General features: G+C 39.5%; 1 long non-coding RNA gene across 1 annotated transcript; it reads right to left on the bottom strand.

Annotated features, from left to right (window-relative positions):
• Positions 1-290: 290 nt before the first annotated feature.
• Positions 291-12,084, bottom strand: LOC121668553. The gene is made up of 2 exons (XR_006017447.1): positions 12,047-12,084; positions 291-384 (listed from the first exon to the last, which is right to left on the bottom strand). It is a non-coding gene; the product is annotated as an uncharacterized LOC121668553 (long non-coding RNA).
• Positions 12,085-13,369: the final 1,285 nt, after the last annotated feature.

Raw genomic sequence — 13,369 nt, 5'->3', positions numbered from 1 at the left:
AATGCACAAACAAAGGAAAACAAAGCAGAAAACACATTTTCTTCCACCGGTGCAGGTTTGCCAAAGGAACGGGGAATTTCACTGATATGTTCACAAATGTGAGACTAGAAATAAAAAAAATAAATAAATGGATGATGAAATGTGTGAGCAGGTTTGTTGAGCTGGGATCTAAGGATTCATGTCATGGATGGGTTACCCTGCTTCCCTGCTTTGGCTTCTGGATGTGCTTTGAGATCCACAGGTGGAAAGCAATGTACAGGACCAAGGAATTATGGCCGATACTGGATCTGGGAAAAAAGTTATCATAGAATCACAGAATGGCCTGGGTTGAAAGGGAGCTTAAACATCATTTCATTCCACCCCTCCTGCCCTAGGCAGGAACACCTTCCACTACTGTGTCACAGCATGTTATAGGTGAGGAACACCCTAAGGCATGGAAAGGTGGTTTGGGAAGAATAAATGTGGGAAAATAGAGGTCTAAGGGGTTGGAAAGGGTAGATCACATGCAAACATGGTTTTCACCCATTTTCTGTTAAAACTCTTTTTGCATCCTTCCCTGTGAATCTGGTCCCTTCCCTCTAAAAGGCTTAGAGGGTTAGATCCATCACATTAACTGTTCGGTGTTTATATCAAGAAGCAGTAAACCAACAACTTTTAGATAAAATTTTCCCCTTTGAACAGGAAAAAAACAAGATTCCGTATTGATATAGGAAAACCAGGTATACAGCTGCCCCTGCCATGTAAATTGGGTCACTTTTCACACTGCTCACTCTTAAGATAAACAACCATTACTTGTTCAGCCTTTTAGCCCCTCCCCTTTCTCCTCAACAAAATAATTAATAATCTCATTCTGAAACATCTCCATAGGAATTGCAACTTTTACAAAAATAATCACGGAGGTTGTTGACAGTAATTTATGTATGTTTAGGCTACCAATATATCGTGGAGTTGAAGGAAGTTTACAGCAAGGAGAATCCCCATGCCCTGGCAAGCAAATAATTTAGGGAAACCACTTGCATAATCAACATATTATAAGGTATCAGGACATCTCTCCTTGTTGGTCTTGGTATTCCTCTGATGTCATCTCAAAGTAGAAATGACAAATAATATTTTATATCTATGAGTGATAATCAGCACACTGTAGAGTGTGTATCTTTATTGATTTGATTAAAGGCTTTGATCTGGGAAATTACCAATTAATGCTATCTAAATTAGTCTCTGTGGGTTTGGACAGAGCAGCAGGAAAATAATTCTCTCGTAAAGCTAGTGATTGGACACAAAACCAATTTATTTAATCGTACTAAATCTGAAAAGAAAATATTCAATTTGGAGGTCTCCTGCAGGTCAGTCCTCAGTTCCTCATTAGTCATTAATGACTGCACTTCAGTCCCACTGTTTGAAATTGCACGTGTGTTTTAGAGAGGCTTAATTAAAAAAAGACAGTGAAAAAAGTCTTCCCTAAACAGCTGAGAGTCTGGGACAACTGGATCTGCTTCAAAGAGCAAGGATAGACTAGAGCATTTTTGGAAAGAGACTTGCTAACCTGGCAAAGGAGGGTTTTGAACTCAGCTTGCTGGACTAGGGAGAGCAACACCCTGGATAATCAGAAAAGTGTGGATGAGAGGAAGCAAGCAGAGCACAGGGCAGCAGAGGGATCTGTGACTCTCCCTTGATGAAGGGCATCTCGAGTACCTGAACATACCCAGCACAACAAACAGGAAGAATGAGAAACCTGTGTGCAGGTGCAGAGCTGTGACACTGGAATTACAGGGAGGAAACTCGCAGTGCTGGAGCACTGTGATGGACAGAGCACTTTGTAAGGTCAGGCAGGGAGGATGACAGCCGGGTTGTTTTCTTTCACTTGGGTTTCTGCTGGGGAACAAACTGCAGATGGGTCAGCAGTGGACCCTTATGTGGAGAAGCTAAAAGAGACTTACAGAATCACAGAATAGCTGAGTGGGAAGGGACCCATGAGGATCATTGAGTTCAAGTACTGGCCCTGCACAGGACAACTCCAAGAGTCACACCATGTGCCTGAGAGCATTTTCCAAACTCTTCTTGAACTCTGTCCAGTTTGTTGTTGTGACCACTTCCCTGGGAGCCTGTTCCAGTGCCCAGCCACCCTCTGGGGGAAAGACCTTTTCTTAATATCCAACCTAAACCTCCCCTGACACAACTTCAGGCCATTCCCTTGGGTCCTATTACTCAGCACAGTGAAGAGATCAGTGCCTGCTCCTCCTCTTCCCCTCATGAGGAAGTTGTAACTGCAACAAGGTCTCCCCTCAGTCTCCTCCAGGCTGAACAAACCAAGTGACCTCAGCTGCTCCTTGTATGGTTTCACCTCCAGACCCTTGACCACCTTCTTTACCCTCCTTCAGACACACTCTAATAGATTAATGTTCTTCTTATATAGTGGTGCCTTTTTTTGTTTTAACCTGTTTAGCCAGAAGAAAAGGATATGGGGTAACTAACTGCAATCTTACCAAAATTTATCAGTGCTAGATCGAAGGCAGATAGATACAGGCTCCTTTCAGAGGTTTCCCACTAAAGGCAGTGGTCACAAATTTCAGCACTGTTTGGAAATATTTTTTAAAAATTCTTCATCACCAGAATGGTTAAGTACACATATAGGGGCTGGAGAGCCTGTGACATCTCAAATATTTTCAGATTTTGCTGCACCAGCCAAGGGGAAGGAGGTTTACCTTGCAAATCAGCCCTGTTTTCAACAGAAGGTTAATTAGGGAAATCCAGATTTCCAACCTAAGTGATTCTTTAATTCCTCACTGGCCTGGAGAGTAACTCAGCAAATAAACATTACTAAGAATTTGGCTCTTCATTCACAGCAGTGGCAGCACTTGTCTGGAAGTTCCCTCAACATATTTGGCTGCGCAGAATCCTGTTACTTGCAGCAGTGAGTAAAACACAGGCATCCCAGGAAGTGGAGAAAAATACATCTAAGCATAAAGTTTTGCTACAGATCCCCGTCTCACCTCTAAAATCCTCCTGAAGTTATCCTCAGAACAGGTACTAATTTATATCACAGAATCACAGAATTAACCAGGTTGGAAAAGATCTTTGAGATCATCAAGTCCAACCTGTGACTCATTGGAGTCTCCTCATTTTCCACGGTCATAGTGAAGGTATTGAAAGACCAGAACAAGACCGTGGAAGTTTTTATTGAGAAAAAGTATCCCTCTCTGTGGCATGGGGGATGGAACTAGATGATCTTTAAGGTCCCTTCCAAACCAAACCATTCTATTATTCTATGAAAATACACATAGATTTCAGTGTTGCTTGTTCTAAAGGCAATTCCATGCCTTCAAGGGTTTATAATCTAATAGTAGCACAGCACTATTCCACCTGGTAAATTAAATCATTACCCAGATGTTCCTCCTAATTATGAAATAAGTTGTTTAATGCTTTCCTCTTTTCATCTGCATCCTGGAAGACACACTGAAAAATATAATTCACTCCAAAATTTCTGCCAGGAAGGACTCCACATGAACCCAGTATCACAAAGGATTCTCTCTGCTGCATCATTTAACAGTTAGACCACTGGCATGGTTCAGTGTCCTGCATGAGCTCTTCCCTTAACTTCAAGGAAAGACCAGTGAGGATTTAGGGGTTTGGTCTGTTCATTCCTGTGTTTATTGCTACCATAATCAGGTTGGAACACGGGAAACTGAATCCAAACCTTTTATTGCCTGGCTTTAGTTTCTACAAAATTCTCTGCATCCCCTTGGCTGAGAATTTGCTGGATTTCCTGTGGGGGTGTTTTTGGAGGAACTTGAAAGTGAGCTCTGTATGAACACATTCTTGGGACACAGCTGTTCATTAGCACAAATTACCCCTTGTTCTGACCACCTCCCCCTCCAAAGCACCTACCGAGACAGGGAAGGGAAGAGATGAGCTTTGCCATGGCAACCCAACACCTTCTAGTGAAATTAAAACCCAAATGGAAAAGGATGGCAGGCTCGGTTGCAAACAAAATCCTCACTTTTCCTTTCAAATGAAGCTGATGGAAGTTTTAGATGTGCCTTGAGATATTAATAACTAGTCAGAATTTTTCTAGAGACAGTGAGATGAACAAAATAATTACAACAGTGGCAGTAAGAGTGGTAATAAAATGAGCAACTCTTTTTGAACTTGAAGCTATCATTAGATTGACTGAGGAGAGCAGCATTTAGGCTTAAGTCCCTAAAGCAGAGTCTCTGGCTCATACAAAGGTATGAGAAAAATACTGTTCCAGTATTTCAATCTTTTTAAATAGCAGAAGAGTTTCCCACTGGGGCCTAGTTTGTAGGGGAAGGAAGTGCCTCGTTATTTTGTTTTACGGGGTGCCATTCCAGACCCAGAGCCAGGCAGGATTATGCTTTTGCAGAGGAAGAAGATAAAAATAGTCATTGCTGCATCAAAGAAGGCAAAAATTAGACTGGAAAACAAGATGAGCTCAGGTGTGGCTCACTGACTTCATATTTGTCAGTCTGCTGTTTAGAACATGAGATATGAGAAAATGCAACTGTCTTGCTTAAGAGAATTTGCTGTTAAATAATCTAGATTGTGAAGGGTTTGATTTAAAATCCTTATTTGGACACCCTTTGAGCTGTGTTTAAGAGGAAAAGCAACCTAGCTGCCATCCCATAGAATTTTTTTCTGATTGTTTCCTGTCTCACACATCTTATTTTATACAAATACAGGTAATATGCTTAAAACCCAGAGCCAAATATACCATACCACTTTTCCTTCAATGGTTTTCTCTCCCTCTGTTAATGTAGTTTTATTCTATCCTGAACTAGAGATTTTTTTCCTGAGGATTTTTATGTGTCTCCATTCTGATAAATTTCTACTTTAAAAAAAATTTGCATATGATTAAAACAGTTTCTGAGTAGTTCTGCCAGTAGTTCTTGTTCTGAAGACTGCTATGATCTACACCACTTTCATCAATGGAAGCAACAGCAATTTAGAACAAAATAAGTTTATATTTGGACTTTCTCTTCACTGACCATCCAGAAACTGAATTTCCATGTCATGCTTCTTCTATTTAATGGAGGATCAACAAATCCAAGGCATTACAGCCAGATCTCACTGCAGGTCAGCATCTTGAAATAAGTGTGGAGCTCAGATTTTGCTTAATGTGGCTTTCTCTAGTTCATGAAGGCAACTTCAAATCAAATCACTCCTTGTTACACTCCCTATCTTATATCAGTGATGCTTGAGCATCACAATCCTCACACAGGATTCCAGACATTCAAGAATTCATAAACTTCATTCCACCCTTCCCAGCAAGATGGAGCCAACAGCAGCAGAGACAATGTGGGATGAACTTACTGTAACCCCCATTCCCTGTCCCCTTGAGCCACTGGGGATGAGGAGATAGGGAAAATCTGGAGGGAAGCTGAGCCCAGGAAGAAGGAAAGGGAAGAGGAAAAGAGTTTTTAAGATTTGGTTTTATTTCTCATTTTCCCAGTCTGATCTGACTGATAATAAATAAATTTCCCCAAGTCGAGCCTATGACAGTAATCAGTGAGCGATCTCTCCCTGTCCTTATCTCACCTCACAAGACTTTCATTATGTTTTCTCTCCCCTCTCCAGCTGAGGAGGGAGTGATGGAGCAGCTTTGTTGGACACTTTGTTGGACACTTGTCCAACCCTAATAAAAAGTAATACTTTCACAACAAGGACTCTCTGATCTCCCTTGGACTACTACATCTCTCCTTTTAGCATGGTTTTTAAACTAAAAGAGGAGAGGTTTATATTAGATGCTAGGAAGAAATATTTTACTGTGAGAGTGGAGAGGTCCTGGCACAGGTTTCCCAGAGAACCTGTGGGTACCCCACCCCTGGAAGTGTTCAAGGCCAGGTTGGATGGGGCTTGGCACAACCTGGGGATAGTGGAAGGTGTCCCTGACCATGGCAGGGGTTGGAACGAGGTGATCTTTAAGGTCCTTTCCAACTCAAACCATTCTGGGATTCTATGATTTGTCTCAAAAATGTGGAAGTTATTCATGTCTACAACCCTCTGATAAGATAAGGCCATGGCTCAGATATGGACAAGGCATATCCAACTGCAGAAAAGACATTTCAACTCACAGTCCTCCAATTATCCTTATCTGGCCTTGCATTTCGCCACCAGTTTTATGTTTCCTTTAAAATAGATTCACTTTCTGGCTAATTTGAAGGTGAAGCTCTCTAGACAGAGTTTTGCAATGACAGAGATCTGACTGAAAGGACCCGGTTCTGAAGGAAATAGCTGCAACCTACTGAGAAAGATGCAAACATGTGGGTTTAGAAATCTAATTTATTGTTATTCACCCAAGCTCTTCATTTCTTCCTCTAAAGGGAGCTCACACAAAGCTCCTCAAGTGTGTGGGCTGGAATGAAACCTTCAAAAGCCTAAACGAGGTTCTCTGAAAAAGTTGGTTAGGCTGTTTAGTCATAAGATGTTTTCATCATACACTTTCATTTTCATTTAAATGAAAACATTTTGAAATAAGAAAAGGAAGTTAAAATTCTGTTTGGAAAGGGAAAATGAAACAGTTGGAAATGCACTTTTGGTGCAGAAGAAATGAATTTTTTAAAAAGCAATTCCAAAAGTTAGCATGTATAGAACCAAAGTTTTTTTTCTTTTATAATTTCATTTCCTTGGAAGTTTTATTGAGGTGGAATATATCTGCTCCATCTCCAAATAGTAAAACGGTTGGAAATTATAGAATTCCTCTAAGTAGAATTTTTTCCACTGCCTAGCTCTGTTTAGAGGGAGGAGGAAAAATGCTATTTTCTTTGAAATATAACTTGAATGACTTGTGGGTAGGAACCATTCTTGTAGGTGTTGCAATCATTATGTTGGTGTCTACATGGAACATTTTTCCTTCTACCTGAATCCTTCTTTTATGTCTTCCTCCTATTATAATCTCAGACACTGTTTTTTCCTGTGGCTGTGTACTGCCTGTCTGTGGGCTGAATGTGAAGCCATTAAACTCCACTATATTACGCAGCAGAATTTTTCAAACTCTGAAGAATAATTTACTCAAATATGACAACAATCCCCTAGACTGGCTAGGATCTACAGTAGAGTAAAATAATTCACTGAGCTGGCACCTTATTTTTAGCATCTTGATCAAAAAAACTTCCTGTGAGAACATTCAAGATTAAACTATAGAAAATATAAATAAGTGGTGTTAATATATGTTACAAAATGTGGTATACGATTACAAAGTGTAATTATTCATGGTATTTATTGTGTTATTCACTTGTCATGGCACCTGTAGTCACTGCTTCTCTGGCTGTAGATTGTTCTGTCCACTAAGATCATAAAAACTTTGTAGTAGTCCTATTTTTCCAGAGATTCAGGTGTGCCTGCAGCAAAACTCTACAGCACTAAGTTCTTTTTGGTAATGCATTTCATAATAAATCTTAAAAGCTGCTGCTTCACCCTTGCCAGACAGTATCTTGGGAAAGGTTGCCAAATTACTGCAATTTGAAGAGCATGGCTTCCATTTAATGAAAGCTGTGGTTATATTGAAGCACATAATCATGTGGAAAATCCACAAGAATTACATTTCTGCCTTGGAACTGCAGCCTTAAAACGCAGATCAAAAACCAGAGAAAAGGAAAAAACCAAGAGAAAAAGCACTTTGCTTCCCTCCAATCTCTACTTCCATCAGACAAGCAGGGTCACCTTGTATTCCGCTGGAGATCAACACTCCTGCCCTCAACTGAAGTGCCCATGTGTTTGGATTTTCATTTTGCCTGTTAAAGAGCTCCCATGAGACACTATCTGCATGACAAATGTCTGGCATTTATTATTGTGACACAAGCCACAGTCCACAATCTGTCTGGCAAAACACCACAGAGAAATTATTCAAGAGATCAGGACCAGTCTTGAAGTTCTTTTACAGCCCCCAAAGCAGGGGCTACACCCACAGAAACCAAAAAGTATTTTTGTCTTAAAGTCTGCAGTACTTGACTGTCACACTGACTTATTTTGAGGAATTAAAAAAAACACAGTGTTTCCTTTGGGAAAGAAATAAAAGGGTTAATCTGTAACACAGTCAGACCTGAGCTGCTCATGATTTCACCACAAGTTAATTACCCATAAAGGCATCTCATCTTCAGGTAAGTCCTAGGTGTTTACTGTTCATTAAAGGTTGATGTTGATAGAAAATCTACAGCCTATCACTAGGATAAACACAACATTTCAGAGAGTCTTGTAGCCTAAGCAGTGCTAGTAGCATCAATAGAAACACAAGAAATCACCAAATATGCTTAGAGCAAAACCACTAGGTATCTTGGGCTAAAAAAGAGAAGTCCTACAAAAATTCTAATCTAGACTGCAATAGCATCCCATGTTTAAGTATTTGGGTTCTTAAATATTACTAAGAAATGAAGGTCCTGAAAAAATTAAGCTGTTATAACACCTTCCTGCTCCTGCTGTAGTGGTTACCATAATCCCATGCAAAATTTATTTTGCCTGAAATATCTTGGGGATTGAAAATCTAAGCACAGGTGTGCACTAGATTCAGGTGTCAGCTTTCAGGGAACTGTTCCCATTAGTATATATTATATCTATAAATATAAAACTAGAAAAAAAAAGGGATTGTGTTTTCCTTCCTTAGTTCTCCATTTGTCTTGCTCAATATACAAGTTATAATTTCTAAACAAAGGTCTGTATGACAGCTATTGAACATATTGAATACAGGTTTTGTAAATAGATGTTAGACCAAGGGTTGTATCCAAGCCAATAGGATCACACATGTTTTCTAAACTCACAGTTTCCCCACAGATGATGAAGATAGTTGGGATCCGAGGACATCTGCATGATAACCCTCATCCCTGTCCTTGTCATCACTCATCCCTGTCCTAAGAACATGCAGTGAGCCATCACTTTCTTCATAGCTCTCCTCCAAAGGGCAGTTGCAGTAAAGCTTGAGAGGGAAGTACCAGATTTCCAGAGTTTCCTACATTTTATCTCATCCCCTGAGGTTAATTGATGGGGTGGTGGCAGCTTAAGGCTTTAGGTCTCTCCCACTCCACTGTGGCACCATCTTCTTCAATGGCACTGCTGAAATACCAAGTTCAGACTTCATCAGCCTCAGCCCCTGAATTTTAGTCAATTTTAATGCCTAAATGATACTACAAAGAGGTAAAGGGAGACCAGCATGCTCTTTGTGTTAATATGTTCTGAAATTTTCAGTTTTCCTTTATCTCCCGGACTAAATGAGCTCTTTCCTGCTCCATCTTTTTTAAGTTAATGACTCAAAACTATATGTCAGACACGAGCAATTTATCTCTAACTGTGATGAGAACCTTTAATTGACTTGAGTGCTCTTCATGAGGGGAATGTATTTGTTTTATACAGATTCCCTGCCTTCAGTCAATGTCTTCTTCCAGCACTCAGTATTTATAGCTGAACCCCTTGAGGTTTGGTACAATTAGAGTCACTACAGGGAAGTGATACCAAGAAACACACATTTTCCCTGCTGCTCTTAGGGTTGACACCAAACAGATGAAATTTGCACTGCATCAAGCTGTCTTTGAGGATGTTTGGAGATTAATTTTCTGTTGGCAAATTTCTGTGGCAGAAAACCTCTACACAGACAAAAGCTGAGGAGAAGATTTACTTAGCAGTGGTTGAACTGAGCTGGAACTGGCTAGCCAGAAAAAGTTGTGGATTCCCCATCCTTGGAAGTGTTCAAGACCAGGTTGGATGGGGCACATGGCAAAGGAAGTTGGATTTAGATGATATTTAGGGTCCCTTTCAACCCAAACCATCCTATGATTCTATGGTCTCCCATTTTCTTTCAGGTACCTAAACACAAAAGAAAGATTTGGCTGGAATTCAGATGCATGAATTCACATGCAGGGGTGCAATGCAGTGTGGAGGGGGAGCAAACTGCAGGAGAGGATGAGAAAGAACAACAGGAATAACCCTTGTACTCCTGCTGCTGAGCCACCTGTCCATATCTAACCTAAAAAGGTGTATCCAAGGTTGGAAGGAGATGCTAGCTCCAAGCACAGCCTGAATATCCAATGTCACCAATGTTTTCTGGGATACTGAGAGCACCGTCTTGGGAAAAACCTCCATTAGTTCACTGGGTCATCCAGCAATTTTGAAACTCTTCCAGGCTGGTTTCAGAGTTTTGGAATTCAGGAAATCGATAAGCCTGCCACTTATCAACACTTTTCCATGAGTTTTCTGCATTTGAGATGAGATTTTCATCAAAGGGGACTTGCTGCACCTCTGCTCCATATGGAACTTTACCTTTCCGGGTGACAGGCTCCTCTGGAATGGCACTGAGACATAGCCAGGGCTGGCTGAGAAATCTCTAACAGGCAGTGGAAAGGCTGCTGTGGCTTCTAAACTGCTTTCTCAGAAAGAAAAAGTCAGAGTTTGGCCTTGCTTAGTTTAAGTAATATTAGACATAACTAAGGGTGAGGGAATATCCATGAATGTGACTTCTGTCAAGATTTCTATAATTTTTATAGTATATGTAACTTTTATTTCTAGATCACACTGTTGGATGGCAGGCAGATTACTTTTTGTAAGCTTATCTGATGCTTTTCTAGAAGTTATTTTTCATTTAAAAAATATAATGTTTCCCTGGTAAATTCCACTAAAGCTTTGATGAGCAGTGAGAACAGTTTCTAGCATCAAAACCACTCAGCTCCATTAATGGGGAGGAAAAACAGCTCTCCATGTAATATTAACACTTCAAATTCCTCTTTTTTCAAAACTGAAATAAATGTTAAAAAACCCCAAGAAATGGTGGCTGTTTGCAAAAATTTAAACCCAAAACCATTTGTACTGAGATTGAAAAGTATTACAGAACATTCAGGCTATATAAAGAGATGAATTTTATCACACAGGAGTTCAATCTATCTTTAAATTTACAGTATTCGTGGAAAAGAACTAAGATATTTTATTCTGTGTGTAAAAAAGGCAAATGAGAGCCCATCTCTGCCTCTGGCATTAAACATCACCACACATATGATGATAAATAATGAACAAGACAAGTATCCAAGGTGACTGACTGCAAGTGGCTGTAAATGAAGGCAGAATAAAACTGAGATTTGAATTATTCCCCTAAACAACAACTAAAAAATGAAAAAAATTAAATAATGTAACAAAAGTCTCTGGCTGTCAAACCGTGTGAAATCTATTGTAGGATCATGAGAGTATTTAGTATATAGAAAGCATAAAAGTCAATGAGAGAGAGAGAGCAGGTATGCAAGCATAAAAGTGACAGGTGACAAAATTTATTGTGCTTGGTAAATCACTTTTATAATTGATATAGCTTTTTATTAATTTTTAAAGCTGTGTATTTATGCCAAAACAAATTGTCTAGGTGTTAAAATTTATGTTTCATTGTCATGAAATGGGAGTGGGAAGAGTCAATTCAATAAAGTTCTCTTTCTACTTCTCTCCTTCCCAGGCTTCATTTCCCCAGGATGACAGGGAATGGGACACCTTGCAATAAAAACAAATGTTCTCAAGGTGCTTTTTATCTTCCCCGTTTTATTCTTAATGTTGCTTGATTGCTGTGGAAAAGACACATTTAGTCAAAGGTCACTGAGAAAGCACAAAAGAATAAAACCTCCACATTTGCGAAAATTCCCACTGTGTAAAAGCCTGCTTTGAGACTTACCCATCAGTGAAATTTCATTTTCTGGAGGGATTTGAAGTGATGCTAAGCCTTCAGCTGGGTTTTGGCCTTGTGGTGATCTTTACCCTCTTGGGAAAATGGCTCTGACGTCAATTGAATCAGATGACAGATTTTTGTCCATTTTTTTTCCTTTTTACTATTACTTTTTGGACACTTTTAAAAATATAAATCTTTAGAAACTGAAAGTCTAATGTGCCTGTAGTATTCACATCAATTTACTTAATCACAGTAGAACTTCGATGTGTATATCTATATATTAATGAAAAATACTAATTCTTTCCTGGCATCATAGCTACATGGAATCTTATCAGAGAACCATGGAATAATTAGGGTTGGAATGGACCTTAAAATCATCTCATTTGAACCCTCTGCAAGCAGGGACACCTTCCACTAGACCTGGTTGCCCCAAGCCCCATCCAACCTGGCCTTGAACACTTCCAGGGATGGGGCCGCTTCTCTGGGCAACCTGTGCCCACCACCCTCACATCCTGTGAAACACAGATTTTTCTTGACCCCACTTTTTGCTCCTCCTTCCATCCTACTGACACACAATAGCTTTTTAGCTTTGCCAGACCAAGACTTCATGGATCTTAACAGTGAACAGGATCAAGAGATAATATATGGCAGCCTCAGTGAAAAAATGAATTCTCACAAATCTCTTTTGCTCCAGTAACACTCCTCTATGGTACTGAGTGCAGTATCTCCAATAACAAAATGAACTTCCTAAGTCAGTATGGCTTCTTTTTATATTCCAAAGCATGTCCCCTTCTTTTTCAGAAGATAAAGAGAATCCTTCCAACATTACATTTTATTGAACATCAGTAGAATTATCATCACTCCCCTGCCAGTTGCTGGCATTGCTACTTGCAGGCAAAATAGTTCAAGAAATGCTCATGGGTTTATTTTTCTCTTTAAATTTGCAATTAAAAATGAGGGTGTTGTCATTCAGTTTCCAGTGGAGCATAAGAATGACATGGCAAATGGAATGCTGTGAGTTTTGGGGGGACTTACACAATCTGATTAGAGTTTCCACATGGAATAACTCGTCCTTAAACAGTGTTGATCCTTTAAAGTATATCCTGAATTTATCCTATCCAACAGAGGCAGGGTCAGCTCCTGGTCTGTGATTAGGGCAGTAGACAGACATTGTCCACTGGAAATATTTGCTTTCACTGACTCCTGAGGATCCTTGGATGTCCATGTTTCTTAGAGAGATACCCAGGTTAGACTGGATGAAAAAAGGAAATCAATCTAATCTCATCCTCAGTTTGTTTTTTTTTTTTTTTTTGTGCAAATCTAATTGCAATAGAGTTTTGTACAATATCGGAAAGAGATCCAAAGTAGACACAATTCTATTAAAACTATTAAATGTCTAGAAGCTGATGGGAAAAAATATATTTGGATATAGATTTTATAATCTAATAGATTTTCAAGCATATTACTAACTGATGAGTAAAATGTGATATTAACTTGTTATCTTCACAGTGAAGATGGGGAGAATTAAGCACAGAAATATTTGGGGCAATCTTCACTGATTTGCATTGTCTCAGATCAGACACCTTAAACTAATTATTATCTTTGATACAAAAATTTCATCTTGTTTTTTCATAAGTGTTCTGTGCCTGCAGGTTTTGGTTTTTTGCTCTGTTGGGGTCAAAGGTAGAGATTCTTGAAAGTTTTTCATCAAATGAAAGATCCAGAGAGGGA

Source organism: Corvus kubaryi, unplaced genomic scaffold, assembly GCF_017639235.1.
Source record: "Corvus kubaryi isolate FWS band 111438036 unplaced genomic scaffold, C.kubaryi_AGA036_p1.0 37385, whole genome shotgun sequence".
NCBI classification, from domain to species: Eukaryota; Metazoa; Chordata; class Aves; order Passeriformes; family Corvidae; genus Corvus; species Corvus kubaryi.
This window is presented reverse-complemented; position numbering and strand designations above follow the sequence as displayed.